The sequence below is a fragment of the Patagioenas fasciata genome, chromosome 8, assembly GCF_037038585.1.
Source record: "Patagioenas fasciata isolate bPatFas1 chromosome 8, bPatFas1.hap1, whole genome shotgun sequence".
Taxonomy (NCBI): domain Eukaryota; kingdom Metazoa; phylum Chordata; class Aves; order Columbiformes; family Columbidae; genus Patagioenas; species Patagioenas fasciata.
This window is the reverse complement of record NC_092527.1, coordinates 5642304-5661480: the sequence shown is the minus strand read 5'-3', so window position 1 is coordinate 5661480 and position 19177 is coordinate 5642304. Positions and strand designations below refer to the sequence as shown.

The following is a 19177-nucleotide window of genomic DNA, read 5'->3' as shown; positions in this document are numbered from 1 at the left end:
TGTGTCAGATGCTAGCACATCTTGATTAGAATTCATGGTGAGTCATATTCAAAGGTCTGCTTCTAATCCCTAAAATACTATCAACACCAATAGCTGGTTGCAAAGATGCTTTAAGGCATGGTTAGAAAACTCCGCCATAGGCATTTTTTTTCCCCTTTATTAAATGTAGCAGATTTTTCAACATTTTAACTCTCCCCTTCCATAGCTCCACACTGGTATGTTACAGCAGCCATCACTCACGTTATGCATTGATGGCGAATTTCTGAGAGATATTATCCATTCTGTTACATTAAACAGAGAAAAAATGAACTCTGCTATCACAGAGACTGTTGATTTACATCCAAATAAGCAACTGATCAAGCTCGCAAATGTCAATCTGCACTGAGGCAAGAGGCTGTGAAGTTCTTGGGCAGACACTCTCCTTGGGATTGAAAGGTCAGTGTTTGGGTTATTTATTCCTATTGCAGCAATATTTTACCCTTAACTCAGGGAGGACTTTCTCACTGTCCATGGAAGCAACCACTGAAGATTTCAGCAAAGTCAGGACCTCAGAGCAAGTCAAATAAAAACATGCCACAGAATTAATTTCGCTGAAGTGCAGACAGAACTACGCTCAGCAATGTAACAGCATCACGGTCAAAGGAGCAGTGCCCATTTCTTAAGGCAGCAAGCCCAGATTTGGATGCCAGCTCTTCTTGGGGAGGTCAAAACCACGAAATCCACTCAAGGCAGACTATTTTCATATAGAAATTCCTCTTACTGACACCTATTTTTAACCAATTCCAAATGTCCTTAAAAACATCCTTTCCTTAAGATTTCTCTGTCCCAGTTTCTTGGAAAGCCCACTAACTACACTACTCCTCCAAGGGATGTTTTCTAATTAAGGGACATTCTGGCCAAAGTAACCATAACATGGAGGCTGGGGCTACCTGTCTGTAAAACTACAACGCACAAATAGGAGAGAAAACTTGGGTTATTGGAGGAGTCTTGTTCTGGTTCAGGTTCCGAACAGAACCTGAGCAATACTGATGGAAGGCCATGGAAGGCAGGGGGCTTCCAGTTTGATGATTCAATGTGATTATTCACTAGATTTCACAAAGAAGAGGCATGTGGTTTAAAATGATTTCTTCAGTTGTACTCAATGGTAGGGCACGGAAACGCAAGGTCTGTTCCTTTCTCTGAAACTAATGTGAATTCTTTCATTTATGACATTCTTCTGCCTGCAACTTCACTCTTGCATCAAAGTCCCATCAGAATGTTTATCAGTTAACATTTATTTAATAACATGTATTTCTAAACCGGTTTCTCTAATTTCGGTATTTTACTCTTGGAACAACCTGTGAAAGCTGGAACTTAACAAATATAGATGTTTTCTTGGTAGCATAAAACCACACAGCCAGTGGGAAAAAAGCAAGCAAGCTCTTAAGGGAAACAGTACAGAAATCCCGTGATGCTATAACACAAGTGACTTTTCTGTCTTCCTATGGATATACTATTTATGAAAAAAGGCTTTGACACAGCAAGCTTCTGCTAATGAGCTCACACTTTGCTGTCTCACAATCAGTGCAATTCGATCAACTCCAGCTGCTAGCGTGTGTCCTCTTTCTAAGGCAAGAGTCCCACAAACCACTTTGAGATGGGCCCATCCTCAGCAGAACACTCGCCCTGTTCTCTGTTGCCGAGGACGGTACCTGGGACCTGGTGGGACACTGCAGGGGCCGCTCTCCAAGACACTCTGCTCTGTTCCTCCTTTGCTACGAAACAATGTTCTTGGCTAAAAAGGCATTACACTGATAACAGAAAACGCGTTTCTTCAGGATGGTTCTGTAAAAAGCCTCAAGTTAGTGCTATTCTGTAGCTGAAGTTGTTTCTGGAATGACCCTTTTGACCCATCTTTTATCACTTCATACATGCAATATCCTTCTACACCCCCTCCCTCTACTTTCTTTCTCTTTAAAACAAGCTAAACAATTCATCGGGGATGGAGCATCCCCAAATTAATTGCTGTCGCAGTACCAGAGAGGGAGCAGCGCTGGCTCCATCCCCTCCAGCCAAGCGAGCGCAGACTGTTGAGAACGCAGCCGCGTCTGCTCCCTGCTTCGGACAATCCACAACACGCTGTGCGGCCCCTGCATTATTTATATTGGCCGCTTAGAAGCTGACTTTTTATTTACTTGTTTAAAGTTTCCATCTGTAGGTCCTGGCTACATTTCAAAATCTCCCCCTTCAATCATGTTCTAATGGGTCTCTGCTCTCCCACAACATCTGTCCTTTAGAGTTCTATTATATGTAAGCTAACAGTGGGACAAGTTTTCATCTTATTATATGTGTACAGTTTTCTGTTTGTTTTCAAAATTCCCAGAATCAACCCAGAATATTACAGCTTCCTTCCATTGCAAAAAACCAAATTTGTTTGAAGTCCTCATGCCTTTTTCAGTCCTGACAAAAATGTTAATGCTGGTTTTGTAATGACAGACCTCAGGATAGGGAGATACTTTCCATTGCTCTAAATCTGTTTTAACAAACAAGTCTACGAAAATGTTTTAGTTCAGATGCCAAGGGTCTCATATTCACAACCTTCTTTTAAACTGCCTTTTTTATTCTTTCACCTAATTCGCTAGAATAAGAGACCTCCACAAGTTTATTTATATAATGAAGATGCTTTAAAATGGCACAATGTACTTTGAGACTTCCAGCATCTACACCGTATATGGCTCCAAATATTCTAGATCCTAACATATCTAACGTTGTTGTGTCATGAACACAAATTCAGGCTGCTGAATGCACCTTTGTGCCCGAAGGATTCACCCATCTAGGGGTGTTCACAGAGCAACAGGAGGTACCAGCAGCCCGCGGAGAAGCAATCGTCACTTCTCTCCAGCCTCCACCGCTAACTCTATCAGTAAAAATACAGCAGTATGTGTTTCCAGAAGTCCGAAGATTCGTTGCCCAGTGCTGAGTATCTTTTTGATAACATTACTATTAGTAGACTACATTTTAATATTATTATGGTTTGCCAGAGGAGATGGGAGCAAATGCAGGTGTGTTCCGAGCAGGTCTTACACTCTGCATGCTTTCAATTTCCATGTTTAACATGGAAGAGCCACTGTAATCTATACTTAGCTGATGCATCATGCACAGATGTGTATGTATCATTGCTTCTGTTGTCCTTCTTGAGGATGCACCAGACTTCGTGCCGGTATTTCCGTTCGGCATTTGCGTTGTTGTCCCTCGTGCGCTCCAGGCCAGTTGTGGCTTCCGAGTTGGCAGGAGTGGAAATGCAGATGCGAGAAACGTCTCCTCCGAGGGAACACGGCTCTTCAACTGCTTTCACATAAATGCTAAGCACACAGGCTTTGAATCCAGCTAATAAATCCAGTGTGTGCGCCACAACATGGGTTTGGAAAGGACCACCTGGGTCACTGATCCCCACTAACGGCAATCATATAAGAAATCATATAATAAATGTTATTCTGCCCTCTCCATTTACTTCATGCCATGAAGTAACACTCCTCTAAAACACACACCTTAATCAAATTATGATCTTTAGGAGATGAGCTGGAAAGTCTCAGAAATTCTAGCACATGACAGGAGAAGTGAAGAAGGTGAGGGGAGGTACGACCGACATCAAAGCTCTCTGAGGTGGCTGAATCACACAAAAACATCTGCAAGACCCTACAAGACCAGTACACGTTGGAGGAAGGGAAACATCCCAGAAATCGCATGAGCAGAGGCAAAAAGGTCCTCCTGGACTCCTGAGGTGATTTGTGAAGTCCCAAGGCCAAGGAATAATCAAATACAGCAAATACAAGTGACAGACAGTTCGGGTCTGGTGCCTTCGAAGCCCAGGGACACCTGTTCCCCGTATCGAAAGCCATTCCTGAGAAGTGCAGGTGGACTTCCCCTAGGAATCTCACCCTCCCATCAACTCCAGCTGAAAACACAGGCATTCTGGGCCCCAGCTGTGGCAGAAAGCCCTTCTAGAACGGCACTCATCTCTCTGGTTAACATGATGTTTTCTAATTTCCAGTCTAAACATACTCAAGACACACTTAAGTCCACTTCATTTTCTATCTATATTATTATGTTCTATTCCCTCACTCATATTTGAACCCTCAATGTATTTGTAAAAAGTAAACAACTCTTTATTTTGCTACAAAAGCAAGTAACCCCCAATCAGTGCTGTAACAGGAAGTCTGGAGGCACACTAAGCAATTACTCATCCTTCTCTACAAGTGTCCAGGTTTAAATAGATCTTCTGATGACAAGTAACCATAGCAAATACGATGGTTTAAATGAGCCTTGTACCACTGAGCGAACCCTTCCCTGTTCCTACATGCCAGGCGCAGCCTGAAACCCCTTTCAGCAGTTTGGTTTTTTTTTTTCTACTTGCTTTTAGAACCATTACTGAAACTAAAGTTACCATTTTCAAACCTAAAGTTAATGTTCCCAGGGACATATCTTCTAGATTTTACAGCTCTGGCTATGCCCAGCGTTTCAAGGGTCAGTCCAGCATTCACCACCTCGTGGGGGATTTTTGTCTTCATCCACCTCCAGTGAATTTCACCTGCCATCGCCTTCCTTCCCTTTGTTTGGTACAATCCCCCCGCAGTTTTCCACGGTCAGCATTCGTCGCCAGGGCTCAGAATACAGCCTCATCAGCACACTGCCATCGTTTCCAGCTCATTTATCAGCTGGGCAGCACAGATTTCAGCACAGAGACCCTACTGCTGTCATCCTCTCACCCAGAAACCTGAGCAGTTAGTCCCACCTTCCGTTTCCTATCATTTGACCAATTCTGTGTTCCTTTGATCTGGTGGCAGTACAGATTTTTAAGCGTACAGGAATGAAGTACCACTTTCTTCATCACTCCTCCTTACAGAGGGTTAGCCATCGAGTACAACATACCCATATTTTGCTGAGGAAGGCTCATTTAGGGGTTCATTTGCTCATTTTGGAGCATGACTCTGGGGCTGCTGCTCTGGAGGTGGGACTGTGCTAAAATGCCTCTTCGTTTTCCCCCTTCTCAGTAGTTCGAGGGTTCTTCAACCAGAGGAAGGGCTTAGTAAGGCAGACCCCCCCACCATGTGCTGTAATTCTTCCAAGAGGCAGGATGAGCACTGATTGCATTAGTTTGCTGTTCTACCAGGTTGATCTGATCCATAGTAAGTGTTTTGTAGCACTCCTATAGCCAAAACCATACAGTTTTATCCGCCATACCTCCTGGGCTTCCCCTTACTTCATTACAGCCATTGCTCTGCCTCCAGCTTTGTATCTGTGGCTGAGCTTCTGCTCCATCCTAGCCCAGGTTTCTCACCTCAGGGTAACACAACTGCTCGCTCAGTGCCAGGATCTGCGCTGGCTCGTTCCCAGGTCTTTGCTTTATTTGGGGATTTGTGGAGGGGAGGCAGATGGGCTGGTTACGTGCAGATCAGCTCCTTGGCTGCTGCAATAACCTGCTACTCAGTAGTCTGGCAGCTTCCTACTCCTAACGCACGGGTCGGGTTCACACCTGGAGCCGCTTGCAACTTTACAGAACAAGGTTTGGAACTTGATATTTAAAATCTAAGATTTTATTTTATTGGAATTGATAGAATAGGAATAACTAGGGCCTAACTAGAGTAAATTGCAACTCTTTAGTAAGCAGGTGTTCATGGAAATTATACGGATTATGAAAGCTTTGGCTATGTGCTACAACAAAATACATTTAAAAAAAAACAACTTCCATATGCTGAAACTCTTCCTTATAGCAACCTCCACTGAGATTAGTCCCTAATCGAATGGCAGTGTGCATATTATTATTCAATTTTATCCTTTGTTACACTAATCCACAATTCAACAAAATCATTCTGTGTAACACTTGTGTGCACTACAGGAGTTTAAGAAAACAGACCAAAGACCCTGTGCCAAGGTTACTAAAGGCAGTGTCCCAGAGCACTGGTCACAAGCCCTGTCCCTTATGGACACTCTAATAACCCCCATGCAACTTGGACACTCTCAGCACATCCTGCACAGTCCTCTCTTGGCCCAGCTCCTTATCTGCCTAAGGCAGCTGCTTATAATCCCGTAGCAATCTGCACCATCTCCACTTTAAATAATAATTTCCTTTGGGAACTGTACTGCATGAATAACTCCTAGAAATCTAGGTACCTTAAACCCATTGCATTACTGTAGTCTGAGATGTTCACTATCTCACTAAAAAGAAATATTAAGTTAGTCTGACAAAATCACCTTTTGATCCAAACTTTGCATTTTATCCCACTTCTCTCTTACGATGATGTTCTTGATTACCCTTTGTTCAAAACGTGTCCTGAGACATTACAGCATTGAAATAACCTAGTTTGTGTGTACTTTTCAGGATTTTTTTTTGCATGTAGGTTAATATTCACCAGTCAGAGTGCATTATACTGAAATAAATATTAAGTATTAATTTTTGCTAGTAGACTTCTGATGAGCAGAGCTAAAATCAGAGAAGTAACGTACTCATTTTCTCCAAAGGAGGTAACTAACTAAAACTGAGCGCCTTCCTATCCTTTTCTTACCCTCAAATAAGTCACACAGACTCAACAAAAAACCCCTCCCAACAGAAAGGACATTGGTCATTCAGTATTCCAGGCCGATTTACCAGCTTACTGCTTCAACAGCAATGTTAAACCAGTCGTGGAGCATTTAGATGTGGAGTGGAAACACTGCCACGACAATGGCTGCGGCAAGAATTTGTTGATGCTATTTTAGAACAACTCTTGAGTAAGTTTTCAATCCGACAGCGCAGGTGTGCTACCTCGTTCCTGCTTTATGTTGATTTTTCATAGGAATGACAATATTTTTTCCACTGAAGTTTCCATTGCCATCTGAGTTCAGTGCAAGTTGCCAAGGCAAAGGAACCTGACACATTTCCACCTTGTCCTAGCTTGCTACTCTTTGTGTGAAGTCCCAACTAGACACTGATAAATAAAAACAGGACTTGAAGAGAGAGAACTCTGGTGATGGTGAGTGCATTCCCAACAAAACCAACTGGCTTTTCCCTGTGGTACAGCAGCGTTGCTGAACTGATTTCCATCTTGTGATTCAAATCAACAATTAAATTGTTGGTGCCATGGAGCGTGCAGCAGCCATCACTCCCAAAGTCTCCTATGGACAGGTTTTCTGTCATTTCCCGTGATGTTTTCCAAGTGAATTTTGAAAAGACACGACCTTCAGTTGCAAGTGTATCACGTAAGCATTATTCCCAGCATGTTAAGTCTATACAGACATCTTAAAACATTGTTAGTGAATTTAAAACCAGAAAAATAAAAGATAAGGAATATAAGGTTAAGCAGATTACTGGAGACAGTTTTGCAAAAGCATGCCTACATTACAAGAGAAATCACGGTACCTTATCTGTACTTCTCAGCCAGAGCTGTTGAGTTGATACGTTGATCACCTGGAAAGCAGGAAAGAGAAGATTAATAGTACTGCTCATATTTTAATTACTGATTAAGAAAAGCAATGGATATCACATATTTATCTTTTATCAAGCTATTTTTGACCTTCCAAGCAGAGAAGAGCAGAATACATAGCTTTTGATATCTGCTGTTTTCTTCCTGACACAGGCAGTTTTGAATAAGAAAAATAACAAGCAAACAAGGCCTGAGGTTTTCGTTACTTTTCATATTTTCATGAAGGTTGTCAACTCGGAAACCAAGGAAAAACTCATAAAAACTTTTGTTCTTATAAAATATCTGCCCTTCAACGTACCTATCAGGCACTTATCTGTAATCCGTTCAGACTCCAATATATCCTCTGCCTTTCCCCAACCTAAACTATTCCACGGTGAGATCTCCCAGGGGTGGTTTCCAGCCCTTGCTCTGTGCATTTGAGCCCAACTGGGGGGTGCAGGAGCATTTTGGGGGCTGTTTCTGCAGCATTTACACCTCAGGGATGGAACCCAGTTTGAAACTGCATCTGAACAGGGTCTTTCCTTTGGGGGCAGAGACTCTAACTTGTCTTTGGTTGGTTTTAAAAACAGATCATCCGGTTTCTGGGCTCATGTCACCTGTCTTTTTTAGCCAAATCCAGGTCTTTACTACGAGCGCATCTGTCAGCATTATCTTTGGAGAGTTTCACACGAAACAAGGACATTTTGCAGGTTGCTACTTTCTGTTTTACTTTAGTATTCATCAGTTACGTATGCAATAGGAGCCGGTTGTCCGGAATATGCAAAAAGCTATGACTTGACCAAGAGAAGAACAAAGGTGCTTCTCAGGGCTGCGAAGCTGTTTGTTGTATTGGAATCAGCCAGCTCCGTGCTCTCAAAGGAAAGCAGGTGTATTCAGGCACTTCTGGTTCGCTTTGCAATAACCGAAACTGCTATTTCGTTTCGAGGCGGAACAAATCACGGCAGGTCGAATAGTCAGATTGATGAAATAACTCATGGCTTTTAAAGCTGATGGAAATGTGTGGAAATACATGGTCATCGGTCTGACTTCAAATGAAATACCACACAAGGGGAAACAACGTGGTTTTTTATTAGCCTTCAAAATAACTGTTTCAGTAAAAGCTGGTAAGCTTCATTAACAAGACACCATATATGTGTGGGAGTATATAACTTTTCCCCAGAACAGGTGTGCTTCACCAAATAATTTGTCTCTAATAGATACATACACACACACATATTCATATACAAAAAAGTAAAACCAGGCTAAAATAAGGAATAAACAACATGCAGTTCGTTACAACAAACATCTGTTCCTATTTCTGAACACGTCCAACAATTCTACTGTATTTTTCAAGAAAAAAAAAACCAATTGTTTTCAGCATACAAACATATTATGAAAACTTACTGCTCAAAGACCTCCTATTCTTGCCTTTAAACAGAGCTGGTATAAAACTGAGGCTGAGCATATGTACCGGTCGAATGAAATACAGGCACATTCTACCAGCACCATGGTTACCACCGACTCAACATTCCACCAAAATAATTCTACATTTCAGCCACAAAAACCCCCAGCATTAAGGCTGCAGTTAGTTTACCCAGAGAATGTCCCGTCTTCCATACATGTAGTAGAAGGACAGGAACAAAATGAATTGCATTGCCATGGGAACTGAGTTTACTACTTGCTTTACTAAGAGATTAATGCCCATTGTCAGCAGACTTTATGATAAATGATCATCATTTTCCATTTTTGTAATGAAGATGCATCGCACTGCATGCTGTTCACACGCTGAAGAACACTTTTCCTCTAATTGTCAAGGGCTTTTTGTTCTGTATACTATTTTACAAAAAAAAAAGAAACAAATGAAAACCCAAAACCTGTTTAGATTGTGGCTGGTTTAGATTTTAACAGCTCTGCACTAGAAGATAACGCTGTGGAAAATCCACCAGCCTGTGTTTCGCACAGGAGGAGCAGCTGAAAGCGGGAGGTGGTGCAGCCATTTCATCTACACAATCTATAATTTGGGGATTTACTCTGGATTTTACAGGAGTCTCCTTCTTTGGGGACATTCAAACCCGTGTGGACACGATCCTGTGTGATCTGCTCTGGTGATCTTGTGTTAGTGGGGGGGTTGGACTGGATGATCTGGATGATTAAGAAACTTCTTCTCAGTAAGGGTGACAGACACTGGCCCAGGCTGCCCAGGGGGGTTGTGGAGTCTCCTTCTCTGCAGACATTCAAACCCACCTGGACACCTTCCTGTGGAACCTCAGCTGGGTGTTCCTGCTCCATGGGGGGATTGCACTGGATGAGCTTTCCAGGGCCCTTCCAATCCCTGACATTCTGTGATCCTGTGGATTCTGTGATCTCCAGAGGTCCCTGAAACCCAACCAGGCTGAGATTCTGTGACCTCCAAGTCTTGCCCTCCTCAGGCCTAGGAGGGGGCTAGGCCGAGCTTTAGGCCTTCAGGTTAGTGGTTCAACACCGGCTAAGGGCCTGTGTGAAGAGGTCTTGCAACTGTTCACAGAATCCCAGAATGTGAGGGGTTGGAAGGGCCCTGGAAAGCTCATGCAGTGCAATCCCCCCATGGAGCACGAACACCCAGATGAGGTTCCACAGGAAGGTGTCCAGGCGGGTTTGAATGTCTGCACAGAAGGAGACTCCACAACCTCCCTGGGCAGCCTGGGCCAGGCTCTGCCACCCTCACCATGAAGAAGTTTCTTCTCATATTTAAGAGGAACCTTCTGTGTTTCAGTTTGTACCCACTGCCCCTTGTCCTATCATTGGTTGTCACCGAGAAGAGCCTGGCTCCATCCTCCTGACACTCACCCTTTCTAGATCTGTAAGCATGAATGAGTCAGCCCTCAGTCTCCTCTTGTCCAGCTCCAGAGCCCCAGCTCCCTCAGCCTTTCCTCACACGGGAGATGCTCCACTCCCTTCAGCATCTTGGTGGCTGCGCTGGACTCTCTCCAGCAGTTCCCTGTCCTTCTGGAACTGAGGGGCCACAACTGGACACAAGATTCCAGGTGTGGTCTCCCCAGGGCAGAGCAGAGGGGCAGGAGAACCTCTCTGACCTACTGACCACCCCCTTCTAACCCACCCCAGGTACCATTGGCCTTCCTGGCCACAAGGGCCCAGTGCTGCACCGCTCCCCAGCCGCACACCTGCCCTGATCCCCACTCACCGCACGGTCCGGCTCTGGACACTCTTCACATCCTCAGTGCCACCTCACAAAGTCGCCTGCTGTTCACCAATCAGCTTCCTCGATGCCAGTGACGTCACAGTGTGCACCAGTGACGTCACTGCACACACCTACTGCCCGGACCCCCTGCCCTTCCACAGCAGCCTCTTCAACACCTGCGTGTTTATCCCTGAAAATCTGAACAGGAATCCCGTCAAACACATACAGGACGTTGTCCAGAGCTTTCTGCAGTCCTGCCTTATTTTTTCTCTATGCAAAAGCTCCTGTTTTCTGTCCAACACGTTCTCTGAACCTCTCCTGACACTCGGCCTCTTCGCTCTTCCACTAAAATGACTCATGAAAGTACTTTAAAATAATATGTTAAAAATATGTTAAAATAATATGTTAAAAATATTGCCAAAGCTAAGGAATGCAAATTCACACTCCTCATGAAGCAACAATCCTAAATCTCTCCAGCATCTTTGAAAATTACCACCTTTATTTTAATTAAGCAAATGTTACCCATAATGGCTCTTACAGTGGGTACATTTTCATATATGATAACTACAGCTCCATCTCTACATGCCTCTCAGTGTCTGATCTTGAATTTTTATGCAACTAAGATATAGCCTGTAACTCAAGACATTCAAGAACAGCTCTTTAAATATTCCCGTAATTTGCTTTCTGCAGAGACTCATCACGACTTTGTTTTTTCCTGCCTACAAGGAAAATTCATGAACCACAATCATTACACAGCGTTAGGGTGGGAGCAGAATTGCTCTGCATGCAAACATTTTGTCTTCTGTAGAAAAGATGCATTTTGATTTTGCCTGAAAATGTTCCAGGTCTGTGAATCAACAGCCTCACTTCCTAGCACGTCGAACATACAAGCAATATTCCTAAAATCTCTTAAGAAACCACCTTCTTCTCCATCAACTGCTAATAATATGTGAAGAGTATTATTCTGGCATTTTAATTATAAGTTTTGCTGTCAAAGTGGAGCAGTGAAAATCTGATTTACTGTAATCCTTTTCTGGAAAATCAACTCAGTAATATTTTTCTTGGCAACAGCAAGTAAACCTGAGTCAAACAAGTGATTTGTTTTAGCATGATGTCTTGCTTTCTGTATACATTTCAAATATATTTATGTCTGCCTCTGTTTATCACGCATGTAAATGCTGGTTTCACGGGGCTTGTGGAACCTGGCTGGTTGGACACAGGAGCAGCCACCAAATTCAAAAACTACCATCTCACTTCTCATTTATTTGTCTGTACTCTTTGACACACTAACTCGCAATACAACTGTATTCTAAGTACATTTAAAGAGTTTACTGCTTAAAATAAAACATCCCAAATTGTTTTTAAAAAGTCTTAAGTGATTTTTTTTTCCTAAATTAAGGTCACTTGAACTTCCACAGCACCTCAACAAAAAGTTTGCTTATAGATAACAGGGACTGCATGTTTATTCTGAAGCTGCCACAACAGTCAGTGTTGCATCTCCATCCAGAAAGGATCTCCCTCAAATCAGCAAATGGAATAAACGTGGGCACTGGACTCCTCAGATTTCTGAAAACTGAAACCGTGTGGGGTTCACAACCCAATCAACAGATCCCACGGATTCACTGCTGCGCTGTTGCCTTTGACAGCCCTGCAATGTGTGGATTGGAATCGTTTAGAAACGTGATAGAGAAGACAATAAAATGTTCATAGAAAACACCATCAGAAAACCGTGTAGAACTTCATGACATTCAGAATGCTTCTTAGGCAACTAAAGGACAGACAACTGAAATATATACATGTATATATATATATATTATTTATCAATAGTTTGTCTCTCCCTTGGTTTCTCTCAGCTGATCATCACTAGTTTTTACAGAAACGTCTACCTTAGGGCCCTCCCATCCTAGTTTACCCCGGGTGTGCTCACAGGGCCCTTCCCTGACTCCCACTTCCAGCACTTTCCCTGCACAGCCACTTTCCAACATGTGTTCACCATTGAGACACAAGAGAACTTTACACCATGAGGACGCACGCGAGCTCTTGCTTTTTACAAGTATTCCAAAACATCTTTCACTTTCCACAGCCAAAGCTCAGCATACAGATTCTCCAAACTTGTGCACAGGTAAATGTATCTCCCAAGCAAGCAAGAAGAATTCCTTCCCTGTGTTCTCTGGCCACATTGCACCCGGCTCCAGCCAAAAAGTGTTTCCAGAATCCCGGGTTGGAAGGGACCACAAGATCATCTGCTCCAACCTTTCCTGTTGAAAACCTGGTCTGGACAAGCCGGCCCAGCACCCTGTCCAGGTGAACCTTAAAAGTGCCCAGTGTTGGGGGATCCAAGTGCCAGCACCACTGCAGACTGGCAGCAGAGAGGCCTCATTCCCTCAGCCTCCTCTTTCACCCTCACCTCACTCATCTGGTAAACCAAGCACTTTCATAACATTTTCTTTGCCGAGTATTACAGGATACAGCATTCAGCTAACAGAGGAACACAGCCTTGCTCCTCCAGACTCGTTAGGGCCCCCCAAAAAACCTTATTCCTTTTGGGGATATCTTAATGCATGAAACAGATGGATCACAGAATCACAGAATGTGAGGGGCTGGAAGGGCCCTGGAAAGCTCACCCAGTGCAATCCCCCCATGGAGCAGGAACACCCAGCTGAGGTTCCACAGGAAGGTGTCCAGGCGGGTTTGAATGTCTGCAGAGAAGGAAACTCCACAACCTCCCTGGGCAGCCTGGGCCAGGCTCTGCCACCCTTACCCCGAACAAGTTGCTTCTCAAATTTAAGTGGAACCTCTTGTGTTCCAGTTTGTACCCATTGCCCCTTGTCCTATCACTGGCTGTCACCGAGAAGAGCCTGGCTCCATCCTCCTGACACTCACCCTTTCTATATCTGTAACCATGAATGAGTCACCCCTCAGTCTCCTCTTCTCCAGCTCCAGAGCCCCAGCTCCCTCAGCCTTTCCTCACACGGGAGATGCTCCACTCCCTTCAGCATCTTGGTGGCTGCGCTGGACTCTCTCCAGCAGTTCCCTGTCCTTCTGGAACTGAGGGGCCACAACTGGACCCTCCAACAAGAGGTACGATCCTAATGGTTTGACATAAGGAGAGGGGAAATGTGGAAAATGTCTCGTTTCTTTCTTTGGTTTATTCAGGCTGAAATGGTTTTAGCTCAATTAATCCTCTGATTTCTTCATAAAAGCAGCCAACATGGTGCCAGCCAGTGCCTTCCCAAGAAACGCTCTTACTCGCCAAGGAGGGGAGCTGGACAGAAATGCGGAGAGATGGAGACTGCAAACACATCCCTGCCCAGCTCAGCGATGCCAAGGGAAAGCTGCCTGTGCCCACCTGTCCCAGCCCACGTCCAGCTGCTCCTCGCTGCACAGCCCACCACACTGCTCTCCAATCTGCTTCAATCACAGCCAAACAAGTCCAAGTGACAGGCTGTGCTTCATTTGGCACAAAGACGGGTTTCAGTGCAACTCCTAGAAGCCACCCAGTCGTGAGGTTTGTGGAGGTGGGAATGCAGTGAGAGGTGAGGAGCAGCAGGTTGACCTTCTCAGCAAACACAGCCAAGGAGAAACGAGGTAACAGCCTTTCTGAGGACAGACTGGTACTGGTGGGCATCTGAACATCTTGGTCTGCAAGGCAAGTTCAATCTGCACAGATTCAAACAGTTCCATGCATTCTGCAGTTACAAACTGACGGCAAGAGACATCAAATGCAAAATCTACATGAGAGAGGAAGGATTCAGGACTCTGACTGAGCAAACACAGTACTGCAGGTGCTCTTAGACCATAACAATAACGTTGTTTCAGCCACTCACATCATGGACCTGGGCAGAACCAGCAGACAGACATTCCCAGTCCCAGACACGATCCCTCGTTCACACTCGTTTTCCCCCAGCCTAAAAAAACCTCCTAATCAGGGATGACACGGACTTGTCTGACATAATTACACTGAGCTTCTTAATCAAGTAGCTGCTCTCCCCTGTTTGTTCATACTCAGCGCTGTCCTCCTGAAATCTCCCTCCTACTCTCCATCTCAATAAGGTTCAGGAACATTTGAGCAGCATATTCTGGAATAAAAGCTCCCACAGCCTTTCATCCCCCAGTCTGGGGAATATTTATGTCAGCTCATTTTAGGCTGTGTTTGGCTTGGTTAAGATTTCTCCCACTTACATGGAACTAGTCAAGGAAACGTATAGATTTATGGTTCTGAACACACACATTTCTGGCTCTTTTCCCTCCATCAAACCGCTATTCACTGACAAACATAATTAAAGATAAAACCATCAAGCCATGCCCTTTGCTGTTGAAAACAATACCCTCATCTGCAAAACCTCTGGAACCTGAAAGCCTGAAAGTTTCTATCTACAAGGCCATTCAAGTTAAAGATCACACACATGTAGTTCTGTCACGAATAGGAATTGCCACAAATGACTCCATAGGAGGGCCTACCCTGTAGGAAATACATGTTCCCATATACTCACTGTGTGCCCACATACTACACACAGGAACACGGGGCAGAAACTGTTGATTAGTCCAAGATTAATCACACCGATGTATCAAAACACATAAGAGAGACCAAACTTTGCCTGAGATATCGTAAGTGGAACTCTAAGATATTTCAATATTTGTAACAAACTCCTGTACACATTTGGGCTTCCATTCGTACTTATGCAAGGTCTACTTCGCATCATTTTGGCACTCAAAGTATGATGCACACAGCAAGCTACAAACACAATCATTTTAGGCTTTAGAGTAAATTTGAGTAACTTATTCTGTAAAAAAATAGCGTATGTCTAGAGCTTTTTTTTTGTGAGATCATCAAAAGAATCAATTTTAATTTTCAGTACATTCCAAATGACAGTAAAAATAGATATATTTAGAGGAGTTTGTACCTCGCCCCACACATACGCAAACGCCAAGGCCTGATGAGTATTATCCACCTTGGCGATCTTGCTGCTTGGTGTTCTCAGACACTGCTAAGACTTGTTTTAAATTACTGTAATCTATTCGGTCTTGATCAGGTTTGATCCCAGGTCCCCAAAATATTTCTGTATCTCATGCTGCCACCCGCCACTGTATAGTCCTGTGCTTTGATATCATGTATTGATATCTTGTATTTCTCTACTTAATGCACAACGATAAATGAGAACCTGTGATTTGTGAAGCATCCAATCCGGCAAATCCTTTAAGCACGCAAATAGTTTCACACATTTCCTGGCATTCCCGCAAATGAGAACAGAACCTGAGCTGCGGCATTAATACATCGTACCCAAATTAAAGCTCAGCAATGCACAAGTTGTTCGGGTTTGTGTTCAAATCAGACAAACACGTGTGAAATCCAGAGCAAGGCTTGACGCTGACATTAGGTTTTATTTTTCCCTGCACAGTGTAACTTTGGGTTCCAGGACTTTGCTTCAACACTCACTGGAGAACATCCAGCTTAAAAAACATGTGTTTCCCATCAAAGGAGCCTTTTGAATCAAAAAATGCTTTTCTTGCCCCATTTCCATGTTTGCAATCAGCTTATTATATAAATACTAATTTCAGCAAACTCTTTAAGAAATGGCTTACCTAACCAGCTTTTTCGTTGGTGCATTATCACTGTCATATTAAAATATTTGTGTGATTTGTTTATGTTACTTTGCTAATTTCATTGTAACTTTGCATTAATTAATAGCTCTGTAGTTATAAAGTGTTCAGTTACAACTCTTAATTATGCCACAGCATTGCTTAATAAAACAATACACCATTGGGATTTAATCAAATTAATTAAAATGAATCTGCTCTCCTCTTTTATGGGTAATTTATTGCAGGATAAAAGCAGTCATGAGATTGTTTTCATGGCAACGAGCCTAAAAAGACTCGCATATATCCTTTCTTACCTTAACTATAGAGAAAAACTGTCACTGATTTCAATGTTGCTCTACAGATTAGCATAGGGATCTTATTAATAACTCTCTCAACAATCTTATTAATAACTGTCCCAAAAATAACTAGAAAGTCTTAGAGATTTGGTCCCGGAGTGACTTTGTTTCTGAGGCAACTCAAGGGTTTCTGAAGTGTTTTCTGTGTGGCACAAATCACTACATGGGAGAACTTTGAAATCTGCTGGTGGATAATTCAACTGAATATTGATCACTGAAACTTCTGATTCCATCCTTGTTGAAATGATCTCAGATCTCTCTGAAGCTGCCGTATTTGCGACTTTCCAATTCTAGTCTGTGCTACGGCACGAGTCAATGAAGATAAAAATGAAACACGAGAGTCTCACGTTTAATCCTCAGCACAAGCTCCCGACAGACGCGCGTAACACAAGAGTTGCATCATCAGCCGCGACCATGTCCCTGCTGACCCACCCTAGAGCTGGCATCCCACGTTCGCTTCTGAGAACAGCACAAGGGAAACCGTTAAAACAGCAACTAAACCTGAAACAAACTGCAACGCTGGCTCTGTGCCCATCGACTAAAACAGTTATTCATATAACAAAGTTTCCCTTGTCCATCCTCTGGGACTCCTCCTGTCACCCATCGCTCTCGTTCTGGGTCATGAGTAACAGTTCCACGGCTGTTCTGGACAGTTCTGCAGACACTTGAGGGTGAATTTCATTAGTCTGGTGACTTGAATACAAATAATCTCTCTAATTGTTTTTCTAACTTTATCTATTCCTCCTTGGACCCTTGCATTATCTCCATAAATTAGCAAAGAAACTCTGATTATATTTGCAATGCTTCTCATGATAAGAGGAGGTATTTAATTCAGTATTTGTAGAATATACTATTCAATACTTCATCTTTCGGCACATGAGTGCCATCTGTTTTACTCTTACCTTGTAACAAAACTAGATTTAAAAATACCTTAAGATCGCTACTGTACTGAATAGTGTGTGACAATATTCACGCTCCAAGTCCCAAAGTTTGGTTCACCTCTCCTGACTCCCATTGTTTGATGTTGAACGGATGGGTATCACCTTGTATCACAGGCCGCTGACAGACAGAGATGGTACCAAAATGTCACAGGGTTTGGAGAAATCAAGTTAGAAAAGGGAACTGTTCGGCTCGAAAGCCTCGCAGAGGGATTTTGAGATGGCTGAGCTGATGTGACGTCTCAGCATCATCTCACGTATTTGTTTAATAGTTGATAGGGTGACACCTTTGTCCTAATATTTACTTTAGATTTTCCCTCCCAACAAGGTATTTCCAGAGATGAAGCTTTATGTCTGAACATAAGCACCTCTGTATAATTTGTCCCTTGACTGATTATTTACTTCTGCAGTCCACAAGGCTTTACTACAGTGATGCTTTAATAGAATTCACACACTAATTGTGGAAATCGAAAGGTTGAAGATCACTCAACAAGAATGAGGTTGGGATTTACTTTACATGGAGGTCTCTGTGCTGCGCAACCTCTTTACATCACCAATTACAGTGCGTTTTATCCTTGCAGCATGACTGAGCTGACTTATTCCCCAGGACCCTTTTTCCTCCTAAACCTACTAGTTCTATTTTTTCTGTGTTTTCTGTACAATGAGGAATCAGTAAGGTTTTGCTTCTGTCTATGTAACAAGCTGCCACTTGAGAGGGCAGGAAGGGCAGTACCAAAGGAGCCCGAGTGATGAAATTATGTGAAAGCTGCACCACAGCTCACTGGGGTTCTCCTGGAGCAATGAAACCACGTTTTACATCTGTCTTGTTTGAACGCAGGGGAAGGTTTGCGCAGAGCTATCTCCTGCCACCCACTTCACTTTAGGTTTCCTCCCAGCATCTTCATCCATGGCCTTCAAAATAACCCCTAATGTACAACTATCCAAGCTGAGTGTTCCCCAGGCACTTCCATGCTTCCCGCACCACCGGGATAAAACGTCTCCACTGAAGAACAGGACCGATGCCAGGCGGGTGCTTTGTGGTTGCTAACGAGCGAGAGTTCTGGGCTGGTCCCCATCACTTTGAAGCACAGGAGCAGCAGGAATGCCTGGCATTGCAGAAAAGCAAAGACAGACTTAAATTGGAAAAGGGACCTCGCTGGTGACAAGGTCAAGACTCAGCATTAGTATCTTGTGGTCAACACTCATCCTCAGTGGGCATTACATGTTGCACTGGTCCCTTCCAACTGAAGGAGTCTGTTCTGTTACCTTCATGATGGTTATGTACCAACTAAAGGTTGAAAAGGGAACAGCTGGGGCATTTTCCTTCATATTCAGCTGTCATAAATGTTTCATTCGACATAAAGGAGAACAACTTGCCGCGTTCAAGTAATCCATAAAGAAGAAAAGCAAATAAATCAAACAAGGTAGCAAAGGAATATGGAGAAAAGATGGGACATGTGAAGAGCACAGCAGATGCTAGGGAGGAACACACCACAAAGCAGGTGGTTTCTAAAGAAAAACTTGACATTACACTTAAATGGGGCCACCTATTGATCACTCATCTCCATCAGGGTAGTCACTCAGAACATTTCTGAACTGCCATCATCACCAGCAAATATTTAGACCTGGGATGTGCAGCAGAAGTTGCATAGTATTGTACCCGTCCTGTCCTTTATTTGGTACAAAAGTCGTCGTTTTTGCTGTGAA

The 19177-nt window shown here is 43.4% G+C and overlaps 1 protein-coding gene across 8 annotated transcripts in view; it reads right to left on the bottom strand.

The window, feature by feature from the left end:
- PCDH15 (protocadherin related 15) overlaps positions 1-19177 on the bottom strand; it is a 684798-nt gene that overhangs the window by 386095 nt on the left and 279526 nt on the right. For all 8 annotated transcript variants that reach the window (XM_071811575.1, XM_071811571.1, XM_071811570.1 and 5 more), the window contains one exon: positions 7376-7423. The gene's annotated coding sequence lies outside the window, so the exon portion shown is untranslated. The remainder of the gene's footprint in view (positions 1-7375; positions 7424-19177) is intronic.